The sequence below is a fragment of the Anomalospiza imberbis genome, chromosome Z (assembly GCF_031753505.1).
Source record: "Anomalospiza imberbis isolate Cuckoo-Finch-1a 21T00152 chromosome Z, ASM3175350v1, whole genome shotgun sequence".
NCBI classification, from domain to species: Eukaryota; Metazoa; Chordata; class Aves; order Passeriformes; family Viduidae; genus Anomalospiza; species Anomalospiza imberbis.
In genome coordinates this window covers 37,476,034-37,496,826 of record NC_089721.1, presented here as the reverse complement: position 1 = coordinate 37,496,826, position 20,793 = coordinate 37,476,034, and the positions used below count along the sequence as shown (strand labels likewise).

Genomic DNA, 20,793 nt, shown 5'->3' with positions numbered 1-20,793 from the left:
TTTGGACCTTCTCGAGTGCGGCTCTGGCCTCCCGGGTCAGGACTCTTGGGGAACTTAAACCCTCATCCCCCTCCCTTTCTGCTAACAAGTCAAAAAGAGGGGATAGTTCTCTCGTGGTGAGTCCCAGCCATGGCCTGATCCAATTTAGTGATCCACACAAGCGCTGGATGTCATTCAGCATCTTGGGGTTGTTACTTATCTGAATTTGTTGAGGCCTAATCGTTCGATTATTAATTTCTAGGCCCAGGTACTTCCAGGGTGGCAGTAACTGTACCTTCTCTTTTTGTAGTTCGAATCCGGCCACCGACAAGGCCCTAACAGTGTCCTCCAGAGCTGCTTGTAGGACCTTGCTGTCAGGGGCACAAATCAGCCACGTCATCCATGTAATGATAGAAAATACAGGATGTCCACTTGGCACGCACTGGGGACAGAACTCTGGCGACATACCACTGGTATATAGTGGGGGAACATTTTAGCCCTTGAGGTAGTACTGTCCAGTGGTAGCGTTTCATAGGGGCTTCCCTGTTGATGGAGGGTACAGAGAAGGCAAAACGGGGAGCATCATCCGGATGGAGCGGGATTTGAAAGAAGCAATCTTTAATGTCAATTACAGCTAAATTATAATTTTGGGGTAGCAGAGATGGAGATGGCATACCCGGTTGGGGAGAGCCCAGATTTTCTATGGCTTCATTAATTTTCCTTAGGTCATGGAGGAGTCGCCACCTGTCCTTCCCTGGCTTTTTAATTACAAACACCGGAGAGTTCCAGGGGCTGTTAGTTTCGACTATATGTCCCTTTGCCAATTCCTCCTCCACTAGTTTTGTGAGCGCCTGTAGTTTTTGTTTGCTTAGCGGCCACTGCTCCACCCAGACCGGCTTATCTGTGAGCCATGTTAATTTCTGTGTGGGGCGCTCTTCAGTGGCCGCACCTAAAAATGCTGGGGGGCCGGAAATTCCAATTCAGCTCCCCACTGGGACATGGCATCTCTCCCCCGTAGTGTAAATTTACAATCGATCACGAACGGACGTACTGAGGCTAGCAGTCCGTTCGGACCCTTAATTTGGATAATATTTTTTGATTGCTTTGCTGGCTGGGGCCCACCTAGTGCTAAGACTGGCGTGGCCACGCTTTGCAGCTCCCAGTGTGACGGCCACTGATGTGGTGGGATGACCGTCACGTCTGCCCCTGTGTCCAACATCCCCTGAAGGTATGCAGAATGCCCCTCGCACTTGAGTTTACACCATACGAGGGGTTTTTCCTCTCCCAACTTCCCAGCATAAAAGACTGAGAGTTCCAGGTCATTACACAGAGCACGAGGAATAGGAATTGCCTGTGCAATAACCTGGCCCTTAGGCAGAAAGAGGGGGGGATGGACACAGCGTGCCACGAGATAGAAGAGCATCGGATTAAGGGTGGAAATTACCGGAGGAACCTCTATCTCCAGTGGGGTGCTTTTTGTGTCTCCGACCACGAGGTACCTGCAGTTCAGAAGGTCCTCCTTCCTCCTGGTTTCACAGCGGCAGATGTGTGATAGAAGCTCTGCATCTGCTATGAAGAAATGCCAGTCCTGGGAACGAAAGTGGACAGAATTGGTGAGTCAGAGCCGATAAGGCTCCCCGATGTCAGTAGTTGAGAGGCAGCCGCTTACAGATGGGACTAGATGGTGTATCGCAGCTCCTCTCGCGGCACCACGACTTGCCTCATTTTTGTCAGCACGCGAGGCAAGTGCGCGTTCCTTTCCTAGTTTTTTGGGATTGTGGGGTTCCCATCCCTCCTCCCTCCTCCCGCAGCCCCGGTGGTATAGTCCTTAGAAGTGGGCAGCGATCCTGAAAATGTCCCTCCTGATGGCAGTGGAAGCACCGGCGTGTGGATGGAAGTCGCTTCGGAGCTGAGTTCCTTGGAGGAGCAACAGCAGATGCGACCAGCTTGTCTTTAGGTCTCTTTGGGGCCTCTTCCTCTATCAGGTGTGATTTCAGGGTGCACTCCTCGATGATCTGGTCGAGGGTCGGCGCTGGTGAGGCCGGCAGCGACAGGATGATTCTTTTGCACATGGTGTTGGCGTTCATGTGCACCACTTCTAGGACTAGCCCGTCTCGGTGTTCAGGTCTCTCCACCCATCTCTTGACTGCTGCCCGGACCTGATCTACGAAATCTACAAAAGGCTCTGCGACACCTTGTTTAATCGCTGTATAGGGAACCATCGGGTCCTTGGTGGGCATGCCCAGGAACGCACGCTCTGCTGCACCCCTGGACATGTCCAGCACGGCCATTGGAATTCCCCAGGCTTGAAGTTGCCCTTCACTCCATTCTCCTTCACCCACAAGATGGTCCAAAGTGATTGGTTCTTCCGCGAAATCTAGGCTGTAAGGCCCTTCTAGGATTTCAGGAAGCAGGTCTGCTGCCAGTTTCTTCCACCTCCTCTCCCACAGGCTGTATTCTGATGGGAGAAGCAGGCAGCTAAACAGACACTTAAGGTCTGCTGGCACTACGGTTCTAGACGTTAAAGTCGCTTTTAAAATGCCTTTAAAAAAGGGGCCTTTTTGTCCAAAATCACGTGATGTTTTGCAGACCTCTTTTATGGATTCATAGGGAAGGGGTGTCCATGTAGGGTTTTCCCCTCCCCTGGCGTAGGAGGCTGGAGTGCGGAGCGACTGCTCGACTTCATAGATTGGGCCCCGTCCCCTCCCCTCTCCCCTATTCCCCCCTCCCCCCCGGGTATCTGAGGAGCGGGAGGACGTGGGGGCGCGGTACGTGGGACAGGGCAGGGAGAATCTTCTCCCTGGGACAGCGGGGTGAAGGTGACAGAGCCCTCCCTGTTGGGGGAAGGTGGGGCTGATGTTGCGGCAGGCAGGACATGGAAGAAGGGAACGCCCACCCGAGGGGGAACAGGGGGAGGGGTGGCAACCCGATGCCTGGAGTGGGCGGTGCCCACACCCACAGGGAAGCAGGAGGGGGTGGGGTCAAAGGTGGGGATACAGGGAACAAAGGGGACAAAGGGATTATGGGAAGAAGAAACCTCTCCACGTGGCCGCCCTCCATCTTGGGAAGACAGAGGCCCTAGCCACGTGGCTGCGGCTTCCTCAGGGGGACAAAGAAAGGGATTCAGGGGAGCAGAGCAGTGCGGGGTAGCGCCAGAACTAGGATTTTTAACTGGGAAAAAGGGATTGGAAAAGGGGTTTGGGATTAGTTCCTCAGCAGAGTAGCTAATTCCACCAAGGCGGGGGTGCCGGGATGGCTCGGGGGAGCCAGGAGCACGGTCCACGTCTGTGGAGGTGCCCTGCGCCTCAGAGCAGTGGAGCACTCCCCTCTGCCTACCCTGGTTAGGGGAAAAAGGGGTAGGAGAGGATGGGGAAATGGATTCAGGGGAAACAACAGTTTTGCCTGATGGCTCTTTCCTTTCCTCGGCCGCTTCTCGTGTGGACCCCGCTTTTACAAGAGATCAGCAAATGGAGCTTTGGGAAGCAATCTTTCACAGAGGGATCCTTGTCCATTCCCTCTGCTAACCTGGCTCCTACTTGCTCCCAGAACTCTGTTCTGTGAGCATCCTCTGCGGTTACACGTGGGAAGGAAAAGCAGAGCCATTGTACAAACTGCTTGACTGAATTTTTGGGGTAGGGATGTTTTACTGATAAAATCCCCTTAATTTGGGTATAGAATTCCCTTTGTTGGGCAGATAGCGTGGTCCCCATGCTATTTCTACCCACAGCCTCATCCCTGGTGCAGAAAAAGCGAAAAAAAAAAAGCAAAAAACGTGAAAGACCCCGGCGGCCCGCTGCGCACGCTGCGCACTGCGTGATCCGTACCCCCGGAAACACGGCAGAGTCCACCCACGTGAAGTATCAGCCGGGTACCCCCCGCGGCTAATCACTCACCAAACCGGAATCTTCGCAAATAAAAGCTGCTACCAGGGTCTTCTTTCCCGGGAAGTGTCCGTTCTTCGGCTTTCCATAGCCGTGAATGGTTGCACTTCCAGTCCCACGCGGGAAAACACAGCGTGTTTTCCTGTGGGTGGCGGAGACGTCACTGACTTACTTCGGGGGGCACTTGCTCCCGTTTTCAGTCTAGCACGGAGCACTTTTCCGTCGTGGACCGCGACCCTGCGGTGGCGGCGGCGGTTTTCCGCGTGGATCGCGCTCGCTCGTCTCGGCAGCAGCGCTTGCTGGTCAGCGGTGCGGCTTCGCGGCGGCGGCGCTCTCTCTGCACGGCTCCCGGGTGCTCTGTGGTGACTCTCTGCCTGCTCCGCGGCTTTGCGCTGGCCGTGGCCCTGATGTTGGGCGTCACTCACGGCTGCTCTTTACTTTTGTCTGCCCCGGTCAGCTCCCGAATGCCCGGCTTGGGCTTCTCAGCTTTTCGTCGGGGCCGGGGCTCGCCGCAGTTTCCGGGCGCTTTTGCTGTTGCGCTCCGGGGTGGGCTGTTGGCCGCGCTTTGCCGTCGGTGCGAGGGAAGAAACAAAGAGGCAGGGAATTTGTCCAAATCCGTCCGCGTGGCGGCTGGATGCTTTATTGGCTGCAAGAGCTGCGATGGAAAGGCTGCAGCCGATCCCAGCTTCGCAGGGACGCAAATGGCCTCGAGCATGCCGAGGAGTGGGATGATATAGGGAAGGGACAGGGCGGACGGGGAGCCCTCCCGCCCAATGGGTACAGACATCGTGGTGATGACGTGTACTACAGCGACCAATGGGAACAGGGCAGGGGCGGACACGAGACTTTGGGGTGAGTGGGACCGCGAGAATGGGGAGATGGGCATGGAAACCACAGGAGTAGGGGAAAACCCGGGGGATGCACGAGGGTACAGAGAACTGGAAAACTAACAAAGAAAAAACCCATAATGTGAACCCAAACCTGGGATGCAACAGGGTTCCTTTCTTTTTGTTTTTCTTTTCAGGACAATATTAGTGTTGTCCCTGATTCTTCAGGAGGGGAGCCTGTGAACCAGGCTGCAACAAAGGAAGCTTCATCTGGCACAGAGAGCTGCGGGAAGAATTCCCAGGAGCCCGAGGAGCCTGGTAAGGACAGAGCCCACATTGGTTTAGAGAGGTGTGAGATGGCTGCTCTGAGCAGGGTTGGTGCTTCCTAGTGCCTTTAGTTCAACCTTTGGCACAATATCCCCAAGCCTTGCCCTCCATGCTTCTCCAGAGGCTCTGACACTGAGTCCTCTGCTGTGGCAAGAGAGCAGAGAATAAACCTGACCTTGTGGGAGTTGTGCCACCAAGCTGGGTGTCCTAATTTGGTTCATGACTCAGCTCCCAGCACCCCTCAGCTTCAGCCATTTCAGTGAGGACTGAGGTCTCTGGGTCAGCACAGAGAAAGAACAAGGCTGGGATTGTGTTTCAAGCTCTCATGGGTGGCCTTTGCGATGCAAGGGCTGAGGCTTTATCGAGATACTTCAATGTTTTGAAACACACTTGGAATGATCCCTGTTCTTTTAAGGGCAGGCTTCAAATTGCCAAGTGAGAGTCTAGTCTGCCTTTCAGGCCATCTCTGACAGTCCCTGGTAGAAGGACAATTGCTGCCCAAGGGAAACATGCGTAAGGGCCAATATTGACTCAGTGTTCCCTTTGCTTCCCAGATGTCATCTGATCTGTCTGCAGGAGGGCTGCCCTGCATGGCAGGAAGAGACAGGGGAGAGCCTGTGACCATCAGGCAGGTGCAATCCTTTTTATAGTTACCTATATAGATATGTAAAATTATATTCAGGTATCTATATAGTTATATTTATAGATTTATACATTAGTTGCATTTATATGTCTAAATACTTGTAATTCTAGATCAGTGCAGTTAAATTTACATATGTACTTGTAGATGTATATAGTTGTATTTTTTATAGATGTAGCTGTATTTATAGATGTGCATAGCTGCATTTATACATGTGTAGTTACATTTATATATGTATATAGTTATGTTTATAAAATGGCACAATTATATTTATATACTCATAGATGTTGTTATAAACAAGTTTACAGGTTAACTCAGTTAATCAATAGTTATCATGTTTGTTAATTGTTAAATGTTAATCACCAGGTCAAATACATCGATTCTGTTAATTACCAATATTGTTAATTACCCAACCCAACAGTCCCTTACCTGTACCCTCTTTTCATTTGTCAAGTATTACCTCTGCTGCTTCCCAAAATGGCCCTAGCTATAAAGAAAAAGGCAATGTCACAGACATATATGCAATTTAAGATACATTCGGTACCATTAAAAGGAATAATACCCTAAAAAAGGACAAGCCAACCAGCCAACCTGCAGTTCAGAAGACTAAGTGACCTGTCCTGCTTGAGAACTCTCTTCCTATTCCATTGGTGTAATTCCAGGTTGTCACCATAACCCAACAAGAACTGGACCAGGGTGAGGACCTTAGACAACGAACGCAGTAGTTTCTTCCTAGGCATGCCCGTGAGGATGGAAGCCCCAGTTCTGCTACACAGCAAAGCTGCCTACCTCCTCCTCCACATCGTCAAAGGGAACAGTGGTGGTGTGCATGACCCCTTGGACCCCCACCCAGAGTTGATTTCACAATAAAGGCATCAAAAAGGACCAGGTCTCCTTGCCTGTTTTTTTCAGGTATGTGGATGTTTAGATACATAGATTGCTGTTTGTGTAGGCCCAGGCTGCATTTTGGCCTCTTTCCCCCCTTGGCTGTCTTTTTCACCTCTTGCTTTTCCCCTGTGCTCCCTCTGTCCCCTCTCCCTGTGCTGGGTCCGAGCTGGCGGCCGGGCCGGGCGGAGCAGCAGTTCCAGCCCCGGGTGTCCCTGGAGCGGTGGCAGCTGCCGGTGGCCCCAGGCACTGTCCCCAGAGGAGCTGCTGAAGGGCGGTGAGACTGAGGGGGCTGAGGGGGCGGTGACGCTGAAGGGACGGTGACCCTGAGGTGCTGCTGGGGCGGAGGGGTGTGGGGCAGTCGAGGGCGATGGTGGCACTGAGGTGACAGGGAAGTGGCACAGGCCGAGGGGGTGGCGGGTCTAGGGGGGCGGGAAGGGTCAGAAGGGACTGAGTGGGTGAGAGGACTGTGAGGGGCTGAAGAAACTGAAGGGGGCTGGGGGTTTGACGAGAGCATGGCGGGGCTGAGGGGATGGAGGGGGCCGGCAGGGAGCACAGAGGGCTCCGGGACTGCAGCTCTGCCAGGCCTTGGAACCAGTTGCAGAGCCTCCGCTTTTGCCACAGCTGCAGTGAAGACCTTGAGCACGCTGCGGTCACAGGGAAGATGTTCTCCAGCCAGCTCACTCCCCGAGACCGGTGTGCAGTTACGAGAGCGGCCGCCCCCGGATCTTTACTGAGATCTCCCGGCTGGTGGTGCTTGCAGGGGACTCGCAGCTCCCTGCAGCAGACGGCTGTGGCGTGGGCAACACAGCAGCAGCACAGTACGAGAAACCAAGGCAAAGGAATAGAGAGATCACTTGCTTCAGTTCCAGAAAGTTTTATTTCCCCAGAGGATTCAGAGGCAAGTGACAATAACTGAGGGCAAAAAGCTGCTTTTAAGGAGAGGCGGGAAAAAGGGAAGGACACAACCTTTTACCAATAGGAAGGCATTAGGGGAGGAGTGCAGGGTAAGGGCTATCCAATAGAAGCCAATAAGGGGAAGGAGCAAACCTTACACCCCAATCTTGCTTTAAGGAAGAGATGAAGGACGGGGAATATTCCAGAAGGGAACAAAGGAGGTACAAGGAGAATGACAGGTGGATTGACATACACGTGACAAGAGAATCTTGGGGTAAACAACTCAGGACTGAACCATTAGGGAAGCCAAATGGGGTACATTGAAAGAACCATTACAAACTTATAACAAGGAATATGTAAAACCTACTGCAGAAGAACGAACTGCAAAACAACAGACTACCACGTTTTTGTATTCCTAGATGGGCTTTACCCTTGTAGTAATATGTAATAAATTAAGCGATGAAAAAACTAATGGATCTTTGTGTATACTGAATTGCTCTAGAGGTTGACAATAAATTAAGGTTTGTTAACTGAAGTTGGTATTTGTATATTTTTACATAGCATTGTTTTACTAATGTAATAAATGCCTTTTTTTAACCTTAATTGAGATTTGTATAGCTCTGTATTGTCAGTGTGGGTGTAGCAATTTGTAATAAAAGACATTTTCTAAATGAAATGGATTCTCGTGTATTTGTCGATCAGCAGTGCGGCTGTAGCAATCTGCAGGAAATGCCATTTGTCAACTGCACTGGGTGTTTTGTGATTTGTGCCACCCAAAGCCACGAGCAGATGTAAATGCAGGAGGATTTTGGCCATGAAAATCTGCAGCTATGCCCAGCCCATGCCCCACTTGCACTCAGGCTGGGCCAGGGAAGCGCAGATTTGGGATGGCAGCAGAGCCACACGTTGGCTCAGAACTCGCTGCAAAGGCCTGCTGAGGAGACTCTGGGACTCCACTGGGAGTAGAACTCCATGCAGGAACAACCCTGGCAGCAGAAATCATTCACCATGAAAAAAAGAGAGCAAATGTGGCAAAGCAGATGTGGGGATGCTCTGTGAGTCTGATAAAATGCTCTCAATCACCGCTGCCTAGGCACGTCTCCTGCAAAACTACTTTGTTAAAAACTGAACACCTCCCATGAAAGATAGATTGCGCTTTCCCCTTCACTTACCTTGCTGTGTGAGTGGAGACACTCTGTCCTTTTCACTGAGAATTTGTGCCCCTCAGCACCTGACATTAACTCAAAGATTATGTACTACCACTTGGCACCATAAAGGAAAAGAGCCCCGCCCTCGTGACAGTGTTTGCAAAGTCTTCCCTCCTCCTGTCCCCACATGTCCCAAATGGAACCATCCCCTTGCTGTCCAAACTGTGCCTGGGGTGACTGAGGGCTCCAGGAGCTCAGGAGGGTGCAAGAGCACTGCAGGTGGAAGCTTTTGCAAAGCTTCCTGAGCATCAGTAAACTCTGGCTTTGCCAGGCTTCCCCTGGAATGTTGTCCTACTCAAGAATGATCTTGGAGGACACTGTGCCTCCAGCTCATTCAAGTAAAGTTTGTTTTCTTCAAGGCTTGAATAAAAGGAAATGAAAATTGTGATTGTTAGAGTGAAACTTGGGTTTTGGTGCAGCTGGGTTGGCTCCATTATTTATTGTGGAAAGTAGGGTAAAAACTTTAAATTCCCAGCAAAAGCTGACTACCAGCCCACACAGACCTGAATGAGGCCCAGGTGTGCTTGCCACACGCTGGTCCAAGGGAAAAGCTGGAACCAAGTCCCCTTTTATTGCAGATGAAGCCTGTCTGTACTGTTGTCTCCAGGGCTGTCTGTGGTAAGACACGGCAATCCAGCCAGGAACTGTGGCTATGAGTGTTCCAACAGCAACCTGCTTCTCCAGAGTGAGGGACGAGGCCAGCCCGGAAGTCTGAAAGGTGTTCTGGGTACTGGAGGAGGCCAGGCTGTCCTTGTGCAGGGATGGCCTTCAAAGGGGACCTCACACCTTGTGCTGCTGACAGAGGGCAGCTGGTGGCCTTCCACAAAATGCTTCTTTTGTCCAGCTCTTTGAAATGTTCCAGCCAGCAACAATTCCTGCTGCTCACACCAGCCCCTTTCCAAGCAGGAGGAATTCTTTTGTGTAAGCAGCCTGACAGCTCAGAGGCAGGAGAATAAAATACTCAGCTGAGTGTTATCAACTCTCTGCCAGAAGCTGCATCCTCAGCCCCTTATCTCTTCAGTTGTCTCAGACATGGAGGAAGTGGCAGGAAATCACTGATCCTGGAAGGGAAAGCAGAAGGAAGAGAGGCAGTCGCTTCTCCCTGGGGCCTTGGGAGCAGTGAGAGCCATCCAAAATAGGATCTCTGCTGGGCTGTGGAGATAAGAGGGACCAGCCAGCAATGCTCTGTGTGAGACTGGAGCCATCTGTGAATGTGAGCATGGAAAGCTGACCTTGCAAAACAGAGAAAAAAGAGTCCTTGGGTATTTGCCACAGCTTGGAGGGGCTCTGAGTCACCTGCTCCAGTGGAAGGCGTCCTTGCCTGTGGCAGAGGGGTTGGATCTAGAGGGTCTTTAAAGTTCCTTCCAACTCAAGCCCCTCTGTGAATCTGAATTACAAACCTACAATGACAAAGAGAACACAGCAAACCTGGGTCCCGCTACATTATTGGAGGCTGCCGTTTTCACTTGTGTCACCTGGAGACTGGTTTGTATCTGGAGGAATTTTCATGGCCCCACAGTCTTTAGGTGTGACTTTGCTGGTTCAGGGCCCCAAAAGATGCCAGAAGAGATTATTTGCAAACAGAGAATTGGTTAAGCTGCCTGTGAACCTGATGGGAGAAGTGTACTCATGTTATTGCAGTGTTTATCCTGTACAGGTGATATTTGGTTTCCATTTGGAATATGCAGTGTTCTTGCACAATGCTTGTATATGCATAAATACTGGCTTTAAATCCTATTACCATCTTCACACAAGGATGTGTAATCCATCAGGAATATTTAACACGGAGCCATATTAACTTTGGGCTTGATGGTATGGGTTGTTTAAAGTGTGTGATGAGTAATGGTAGCTCTAACAAATATCCCTCTTGTTAATTTGGGTTTGTCCTTTATCAACCCTGTTGCATAGAAATCACTTCTTTACAGCAGAGACTAAGTGAAATTCCTTAATACAGATGAGAATTGTACAATTCAGGCTGATTAAAGGGGAAGTTTTCTGCTACTCTGGAAAGACAATCTAGATAGCCTGTTTGCTGTACATCCTGGATGGGCTTTGCAGTTAAGAGTGAAAAGGAAAAAGACATTTCTCTTCCGAAGTGTCTTGAAAGAGCTTTCGGTCTTACCTGAAGCAGCTACACTGATATTGACCTCCACAATTATAAATGCACAACAACCACTTCCTTGACTTCATCTGGCCATGATTATTAGCTGCAATTCCAAAATCTCATCAAATATGTTGCTGTGCTTTAAACAAGGAAGGAGAGCAGAAATACCAACATTTCACATCAGCCTTCTGGGATGGAAAGACCGTTTAATTTATGCTCCCTTAGCTGTCAGCCTAAACCCTGCTGTGCAAACCTTAGGTCTAGGTTGGACCTTATAAACTTCTTGAGCACCAACACAGGTGCAAACCTGTTATAAAACCCCTCAGGCATCCCACTGATTTAGAGAGACAGGACTTCACTGTTCCAGCAGAGAATTTACTTTTCTTGCTCCTGCAAGTCATTTCCACAGTGGAAGTGAAATCAGTGCCTTGCTATCTGGATGTGGTAGGATTTTCCTCCTGTCCTGATAGGCAACAGGTAAAAATATTTGTTTCTATGATACCATTACCTCAAAATCTTTGGTTTGAGAGCAAAAGGAAGACATTACTTTAAGAAGTGATTTCTGCCTGGACTTTTTGATATGAGGACAAGCTGTGGTCTGCTGGCAAGAGCAGCACTGTCCCTGTGGGTACAAACCCTCCTGAAGGATGAACAGACTGCTGTCAAAGGGGCCACATCTGCAGGATGAAAACGCACCGTGCCATTAACTCGATGCAAACTAAACACAAGTGACACAGCTCTTCATCCTCAGCAAGGACTTGCCTCTGCAGAGGTGTTACTGACAGTCTCAGCTCTTGTTTACAAGTGTTGTTAAATTGTCACACAAATCAACCACCCCTCCCTCTCTTGTCCTTCTTGGTGTTCGTCCATCCGGCTGCTGAGCTGCTGCTGAGAAAGGAGAGGCAGAGTCCTTCAGAGCAAACAGAGACTTTCCAATGGGCAGAAACTTCCTCCCTTCTCTTGTTTTCAGGGGCAATAGAGGGGTTTGTCTTCAGTCTCTGTGTCAGCAGGGAAATTTGTGCTTACCTGTCATGCCAAGGATCTGAACAACGTAGATTTTTATTGGTGTAAAGCCCAGAGTGACCTGACCTTCTGCAGGAATATGGAGAGAAGACTCAAAAGGGACTCCTGGAATGTTGCAATAAGCAGATAGTGGTATTAAACATATATAGCTAAAAAGGCATAAAAGCTCATAAAAGCATATGGAACGCATGTAAACCTAATCAAAAAAGAAGCATTTTATTGTAATAAAGAGTGACGATTGCAGAGCACAGGAAAAGAAGTTTCTGGTGGGAGGAACGCTGGTTTTAAAGGTAGGACCAGCTCTTGAGGTTTGATTTGTTCCTTCTTTCAGATTACAAGGAAGTCATGGTGTTCCAGAGTACAATCTGGTCCCAGAAGTTTGAGAAGCGGGTGTGATAAGATCACCCTAGTATTTTATCTGTATCTAGGAAGAAGCCCTGCAGGGCTTCTCCTTGGCTTTGATTGAAAGTAGAAGTCCCGTTTTTACCAATAATTTTGATCTCTTGGTGTTTTGGAGGAAGGAAAGGAAAACAACAAACACCTGAAGTCTGCATTGAGGTGAGGTGTATCACAGAGGGCTAAGAGCTCACCAAGGCAAGACACACTCCTGTAATTTAAACTGTACTTTCAAAAATAACAATAATTTCTCAGTACATGTTGATTTCAGCAGGCACCAGCAAAGTCAGATTCTCTTTTCTTGTTATGGCTTTTCACTGCCGTCGTGTCCATTACGGCCAATTGCTTGGAGTCTGCCCGGAAGGCCCTTACATGGCAAGAAGCGTGGGCCACCTTCCTGTTCCCCAGGGGGTTAGCAGGGCAGCTTTGGGTTCAGCCTGTAGCCATGGGAGAGACTTGGATGGCAAAGAGAGAAGGAAGGAGCTGACTCCTGTTGGGGTTCTCAATCCAGGTTTATTGAGGGACTCCAAGGAGCCTCTTTGCCCAGGGATGAACTGCCAACAAGAGCCCCGAACTAAACAGTGTAGCAGTATTTAAATGGGGGTGGAAATAAGGGGGTGGTCTTCTCACAGACCAATGGGGTAATAGAGGGGAGTGGGAACAGGGTAAATGGGCAGGAACGGTCACCAATGGGCAGAGTTGAAGGGAGGGGGCCCCAGTGTCTGACCTATCACTCGATACCCCTGGTGGAACTTTCTGGATGGAGGGGAAGGGCTGTCAAGTGACAGGCAGACTCTGGGGTGGGATTAGGGGAATGACTCAGCAGGTTTCAATGACAAGGGGTGGAGGGAGGAAAGGATTGACAATGGAGTGGGAGGAGGCAAAGGAAGGCAGAACCACTTACATAGGGGTGCAGGACCAAACAATTTAACGGAACAACTTAGATAACACAATACAACATTTCATCTATCACTAAGGAAAGGTGTTATTCTCAGCTGGATTTTAAATTCTTCAGAAGTCAAAACTGAATTCAAGTCCCGTTCATTAACACTGTAACATTCATACTTCTAAATTCTTGTATCCTTTTATATTTGCCTGGAGATTTGAGCTCGTTCCTTGACAAGAAGAAAAGACTGCATATGGGATGAATCCTGTTTTTGATACGAAACAATTTCCAACAGAAAACATAGGGGAAAAAAAACCTTTGAACACATCTTTACATGGAAGAAAGGTGGCTGCTGCAGCAAATCCTTGTCAGGACAAAAAGGGTGAGCTGTCATTCTTTATGTTATTGTGAGTGCATGAAATACTGTTACTAAGCCTCTGTTTTCAAGACTATAAAACACACAGTGCAATGTGAATCTCTATTTAATCTCCTTACCAGTACAACATATGCTGGATTCTGAGAGCCCTGTTTAATTACTTTAATGCTTCGACCATTCTTGTGAATGTTCAAAAGCCATTAACAATAGCACTCAGTCTCTGGCGGATTTTTGGTCTTTAAGGAAAACTTTGTACTAATCTTTTCCTATCTCTTTTAAAACTCATTGATTTCACTTAATATCAAGAGCTAGAAAACCAAAGCATGTGGGAAAGGCCTATTTATTGTAGCAAACATCTCTGTTGTCAGAAAATGTCCTTTAGATAAAATCAGAATTTCCAAGGACTCTATCCTCTCTCTCTCCCTTTCTCTTTCCTTTGCCTCTTTTTTTTACCTTTTCCCTTCCCCATTTCCCATTCTCTCTTCACTCCTATTGTCTCTTATTTTCACAGACAGAGGTTTTTAAAACCCATCCCCTTCAAAGGGATTTACCAGACCTTCATTGACTCTGCCAGATGTTGTTTGAAGGTGTTCTCTCCATTCTCTGAGAGGCGTCTCTACACCATCCTGTCCCAGCAGATGCTCCTGCTTGGTGACAGAGGCTGTCCCAGCACTGCCAACAACAACTGTGCAGCCAGAGCTGCAGAATTTGTCATTGCTGGCCTGAAAGTGCCAGGAAATATCAGTAGGAGCTCATGCTCTGCCTCCCGGTGCTGACAAATCCCTGGAGTCCCTCCTGCTGTGCTCTGTGGCAGCACTACCAGAGGAGGCAGAGGATGTGACAAATCCTCAGGGACACCTCGGGACGGGCTCTGGGCAGCAGGACCTTCCTTTGGCCCATGGTCAGTTCTGCAGACAGGTATGGCCACACTCCTCAAAACACTCCTTGCTTTTTGGGGGAAATCCCTTGAGCTTTAGTCACTTAAGGCTCTGAAAGGGGCCAAAACTCAACCCTCTTCTTCTGAGAAAGCAGATGATGGGCAGTTCTTCAGCCCATGGAATTAAAAATCAATTCTTTTGACCTAAGTAGCCTCCAAGCACATATTTTGTGAGGGAATTACTTTCCCACACATGGTGCACTTTCCCTCTTTTACTGCTAACAAAATCCCAGTGTTTGATGCAAACAGGCCCAGGATATTTTCATGAATAGCTCATAAAGTAGCTCACAATCAGGCTCTTGAGAAAAGCAAAGTGTGTTTTCTAATATAACCAATTAGTTTGAGGTTTGAACGTTTTGCATTTGCAACTGAGGCCCTTTAAGCAATTCTAACTGTTGTCAGTAGGTGAGGTACTTCTGAACAAAGAAATAAATTTTACATGGCATTTCCTAATGGATGATGGTCATGAAAAAGAATGGATGTTTGGAGAGTGTGTTATTATAATGTGGTATGTTCAAAGTGTGACACACACACACACACACACGCACACACGCACACACGCACACACGCACACACGCACACGGAGCGTACAACATCTCTCCTTTATACTTTTCACTTATAAATATACAGTTCTAAGAATTTATAATTTTTACTTGGCTTAAAAGGTCAAAGACTCAGTAGTGAACACCTGTCAAGCCTCCTGCACCTCCGTTCTGGCCATCCAGGGCCATAGGGTGCTGCTTCAAAAGATATTTTCAGTCAACAGTAGCAGACATAGGCCTCAAGGCACCAACCTGCCCTCTTTGTGTATCATCAGCAATAGGAATTAGTTCCTACCAGTTCCCAAATGTAAAAAATTAAGTATTTTTGTATGCAAACTATGATGACTTTTGCTGATGTTCGTAACATTTCACAGGGCCAACAATGATTAAGATTTCTGAAGTTTTACAAAATAGAGATGCAAATGTCACAGAAAGTATAGCAGGGATGAAGGTTTAATCATCCTGAAAAAGCCCTCTCTTGCTGAAGTATCCATAGAATCACAGCTCTATCCAGCGTGCACTGATACCACCTTCCCTGTCCATGAACATCCTGGGAATGCAGAGCATGCCAGCCCCAGTCTGGTTCTACTGCCTGTTTTTATGCACAACTGTCTCCAAAATCTGCAGCAGCACAAGCAAAGGCCAGGGCAAAGCCCATTCTGAGGATGGCTTGGGGACCCTCCACCCCAATTCCGAGTGCACGGGGACAGCAGGTTCTCTCACGGCAGCATGTTGGTGAGTGTCACGTGCCCTCAGCCTCGTGCTGTCCCTGTCCTGTACCTTCTGTGCCCTGAGCCCAGGAAATGTGACACTGATGCTACCAGGGATACGATTTCTGCTTTGGCCGGACACTGCAGTGTCTCCAGGCTGCCCTGGGCTCTGTCCAGCCCAGGCCACTCCAGCCCTGAGGCAGCTCTCTCACCAGCAGGAGAGCACAGCTCAGCTTGGTGCAGCTTCTCTTCAGCTGATGGTGCCAGGAGTTGTTTTGTGGGGGGTGAAGCCCCACGGCTGCACTGGCACTGGGGCAGAATGCAGGGACAGCACGGGGACAGAGGCCAGCCTGGGCACAGCTCACTGCAGGGTCCCTCAGCTTCATCAGCTACGGACACTTCTGGAGACAGCAAAAACCCCAGGAAAACTGCAGAACTGGGAACCAAGGGGATAAAAGGGAGCTTGAGGGCAGACTTTGAGGAGAAAACCATCTCAGGTGGACCCAAAGCCGGCTAGGAAGGGGTTACCAACATCAGTGTGTTCCTCCTCCCAAGGGAGAGGAGGAAACCCCCAGCAATACTATCACAAACCTCCCAGCAAGAGACCCAGGACACTGATGGCTCCCAGTGAGTCCCAGGCTGTGTCTGCAAGCTATGGGACCTGAGGAAGCATTTAAAGGGCTGGGACAGCACAGAGAGGTGCTGGGGCTGTTTCTGTGCTGAGTTCTCACTGCACTCCTGGGTCTCTTCAGCATCAATTCATCCCAGGCGTGTGTGACTGGCACAGGTGCTCCAGGACTAACACCATTGCTGTGTGTCATTACAGTTCCTGCACATACTCATCGTCCAAATGCATGACATTTTATCAGGCACTTCCTTTTTCTTTTTGATATTAATAAATTTAAATGGTTTAATGGTGATTTATTTGATTTAGACATTTTATAATAATCATACTGAAGTAAGAGGCTGTTGCCATTTGTAGCAACTGGGCTCCTCGTGTGCAGGGAGGGTGCAGCTGCTGGCACTGGGCATGGGAACAAACAAGATGGGTCTTTGTTTCAGAAAGCTCAAGAATCCATTTATTACCCCCCAGAGAGGAGGGCTGGGATGGAGAGGAAAGACCAGGCTAAGGCAGGATCGTGGGGTTTTTATAGGGTATTGCAGGGGTGGGGTCAGGGTTTGGGTCAAGGGAGGAGTTATTAGCCACACAAGAGGGATAGGATCAAATTCCTGTCTCTAAGGAACAGGGACATTCTACAATTCCCCCGTCTTTAAACTGATCAATGTATGCTGAATAACTTATAATAAGGGAATTCTCGGGAATATGACTTAATAGTTTACAAAACCAAAATGAATGTTATTAAGTTAAATTAACAAGGAATAGAAAAGCATTTCAGACTTAATCACAAAGGATAAAGTAACAGAAATGATGATACTTGATTAAATGAATACATTTTTACTTAATGAGTTAGCAGTTCAATCTCCTCTGGCTTTTGACCTTCTCACCATCAAGAGAAGATCACCATCAAGATCAATTTCTTTGATCTCCTCTTCACAAGGGGCACAGTCCTTAGTGTTAAGTCTTGGCTTTGGTATTGGTGTTACGGGTGTTGTTATCTTGAATGATGATGACTGTGAAGCAAGGGAAGTGGCGGGGGCCCTGGCCACAGGGTTTGGAGCGGGGCCAGCACCGGGCGGTGGTGGCGAGGCTGGCTGACTTCTTCACAAGACCAAGCAGCAGGAAGTGGGGGAAGGAGAAGGTTCGGGACTGGAAAAGAAGGACTCTAGTGGGGAAAAGGGGAATCCTAAACAGTGTGGTGAGTGCCATTTTTAGAAGGAGGGCCTGGGATGGCATGGCCATCACTATCCCGGGTAGGGAAAAGGGGATATGGAAAGACAGGGGGCGAAGGAGGACACAGGATGGTAGCACTTCCACATCACTTCTGGATGGATTCCATCCCTTGTTGTGCCTGCAGGGAAGGGGGATGGGGTGGTGGAGAGGGACACGAAGTGATGGAGAGATGGTAGCAACTCCATGCCATCATGGCACTTTTCACTCCTTGCTGCATTCTTAGGAACAAAAGGGTAAGGAAAGATATGGGCAGCTTTGCAGAAACTGAAAAACGTGGGGGTTCATAGGAGGGGGAACCACTGATCTAGGGCATCGATGCACTGCCTGCAATCATCCATAACCATCCATAAGTAGCCCCTAGGGCTTTACCATCCATAAGCTGCAGCAGACGTGTTGGGAAGGTTGACAAGAGTCCGTATAATGGTCCTTTTGCAGGCAGACTAGCCGCTTGTAGCCCTTAAAAACTCCCTTCCATGAAAATAAGTGTCTCGCTGAATGATGGTAGATGTCAGTCCCATCACCTGGTCCCAGTAAACTGGCGGTCTTACTGGGAATTCCCCTCCCTGTAAGCTTTGTCCTCAGTGGCTGCCCGCATTCTCCCCCAATTTGTTGATGTGTGTAGCAACTGGGCTCTTCGTGTCCAGGGAGAGTGCAGCTGCCGGTACCAGGCATGGGAATACACGAGACGGGTCTTTGTTTCAGAAACCTTGAGAATCCATTTATTACCCCCCAGAGAGGAGGGCTGGGATGGAGAGGAAAGACCAGGCTAAGGCAGGATCGTGGGGTTTTGTAAGGTATTGCAGGGGTGGGGTCAGGGTTTGGGTCAAGGGAGGAGTTATTAGCCACACAAGAGGGATAGGATCAAATTCCTGTCTCTTAGGAACAGGGGCATTCTACAAGAGGTTGGCACTAAATTTTGAATCAATACCATAATTATAGAATGTGTTCCCAAACAAAGTCAATTAATATCTGTTATTTTCTACTGTCATTGTTTGCACTGAAATTTGACTTGCACTCCGTTTATTGCAAAATAAGAGACATTTTCCAAGCCTTCTTAACATTTATCAACAATGTTTACCAATCTTTTCATTTTTAACCTAATCTGCTCTTTGAGACCAAAATATATAACCCTTCTGAACCAAAAAGAAAAAAAAAAAATTTCTGCATTTTAGATCACATCACATCTAAATTCCAGGTACAATACATCTGAGCTTCATTTATCTTTTTCTGACTGCACCCTCACCTCCAGGAACCTGACCTATTCAAAGGTATAATGTAAACATCATTTAGTGCACCATTATGGATGGACTCGCAGACTGGTGGGGGGAGTGCAAAACATGCATATACATCATTGTCAACTGCTCATGGCAATTGCAAACTCAAGTTTAACATTTCCTTGTCCCAGCAGTTGAGCAGTAACATTAATTCAGCTGCCACAAAACGAGAAATTGTTTAAACCAACATAAAATGTCTAATTAACAAATAGGCACACTCATCATTGTTCTGGTGATTATGAAGAGAAAATCATGCCCTACAGGAACTAGAAATGTGTAGGCTGTGCAATGGAGAACATTGGATGTTCAGATGGCAGAGGCACTAGAAATAGGCAAAAAGTGCTGGTTTCAGTCTTATGTATGTCTATGTTACTTCAAATTTATGGAGAAGAAGCACTTTGCTCATATTTACAGCACAGCTGAGTGTGCAGCCCTTTCATACTATGAAAGAACATGACTGTCAAGGGAATATCTGAACAGTTCATGAATCTCAAGAACAAATTGGCCAGATTTTACTTTATCTCTTTAATCTCAATATTTTTGTCCTTTTCTAAGAAGCCAGGCATTTTCTCTCCCCGCTCAGTGGCTGGGCTCGTTTCTCTATCACCCATCTGCCGGCACATATCCATGGACTTGGAGCTCCTCACCTCTGGAACCTGGCTCTGGCTGAGTTTGAGGCCCAGCTTGGCTATTTGTGACTTGCAAGCAGCACGTGTTTCTCCTGGCATTTTCTGTGAAGAGCTGAGTGCAGCACTGGGAAGGTTCTCCAAAGGAACCGCAGCCATCTGCCACGTGCTTCTTCCATGGAGCAAATCCAAGGGTGCCACACGACCATCGGCTTTTCATCGGACAAAACGCTTGGAAGACAACCCACACGGTGTCCTGAAACTGAAAGGGGATGAGGGCTGGCGCTTTGTTCCACCTTCCAGAGAAATGCAGGCACAGGAACGGGTGGCTGCACCTCAAACCACGTCTGTCACCAGTGTCCTGAACTGGAGCGTTTACCCCAACTCCCCTTCCACAGGGATTCCCCAGCAAAAGCCAGAATCAGCTTCTCTCACGCTGTGTTGTTGGCAGGACCTGTTGGCCTGGAGGGCTGACCCCAAACATGGTAAATGGTGATTTAACCAATGAGATACCAGTTCCATGGTATCTCAGGGGCTGCATTTACACACCCTCATGTGTCAGTGATGGCCAATGACTCTGTGCTCCCCTCACCTCAACGGAGATGTGTCTGTGTGCCAGGAACACACCTGGAAAAGTGGGCGAGTGTGGATCCGCGCCACGTGCATGTCAACTGCTCTAATGGTAAGGAAAGGATAAGGCCTGGAAAGATGGACTTAATGATCTTGGGGGCCTTTTCCAACCTTAGTGATCCTATGATTCTGTGACTGTTAAGGCACCATTTTGGCCATATCGCAGGAAACATAAACAAACACAGCAAAAACCAGAGGAGGTTTCACACCAGTTCAGCCTGATATTTCATGCTGTATGCCTGGTAGCAAGTTGAGACATTTTAATATATCTTGCCACATTATATTTTAAGCTCATAGCACTTAAAATATTTTCCAAAAATGGCCCAGTGCAATCTTATTATCACACAATCATCCAAGTTAAGAAATACATTTTTGAAAAGTAGCTCATTACAAAGCCCTTTATTGTATTCTGGTGTTGTCAAGGATACCAGTATTTATGGTAAATGCCTTGCATAAGCAAGCCCTGACTGCTGTAAAAGGAAATAATCACAGTGACCAAGTTATATTTCTGTAATTTGCTCCTATGGTAAACAGAACGTCAGTTTAAGCCTCAGACGGTTTTGTGACCATAGCATCTACACAAGATTACAGCTGATTTTGAGCTCCATCTTGCTTTCAGTGCACTCTGAGTTCAGTGCATTCTGAGCTGAAGGAAAATGCTCTGTTACAAACAAAAACTGGTGTCTGAGAACAGTACATTGATTGCTGGCAAACATTAAGGCTTCGATTCCTTATTAGAAAGGTGGTACTGGTGACCAATATTCTGCTTCATGTCTCCTCACAACTTATCTGG

The 20,793-nt window shown here is 48.3% G+C and overlaps 1 long non-coding RNA gene across 1 annotated transcript in view; it reads left to right on the top strand.

Moving 5' to 3' along the window:
• The first annotated feature begins 1,477 nt into the window (after nt 1-1,477).
• LOC137464475 (uncharacterized) overlaps nt 1,478-20,793 on the top strand; it is a 269,516-nt gene continuing 250,200 nt past the window's right edge. The window contains exon 1 of the long non-coding RNA XR_010994245.1: nt 1,478-1,492. This is a non-coding gene — a long non-coding RNA (uncharacterized lncRNA). The remainder of the gene's footprint in view (nt 1,493-20,793) is intronic.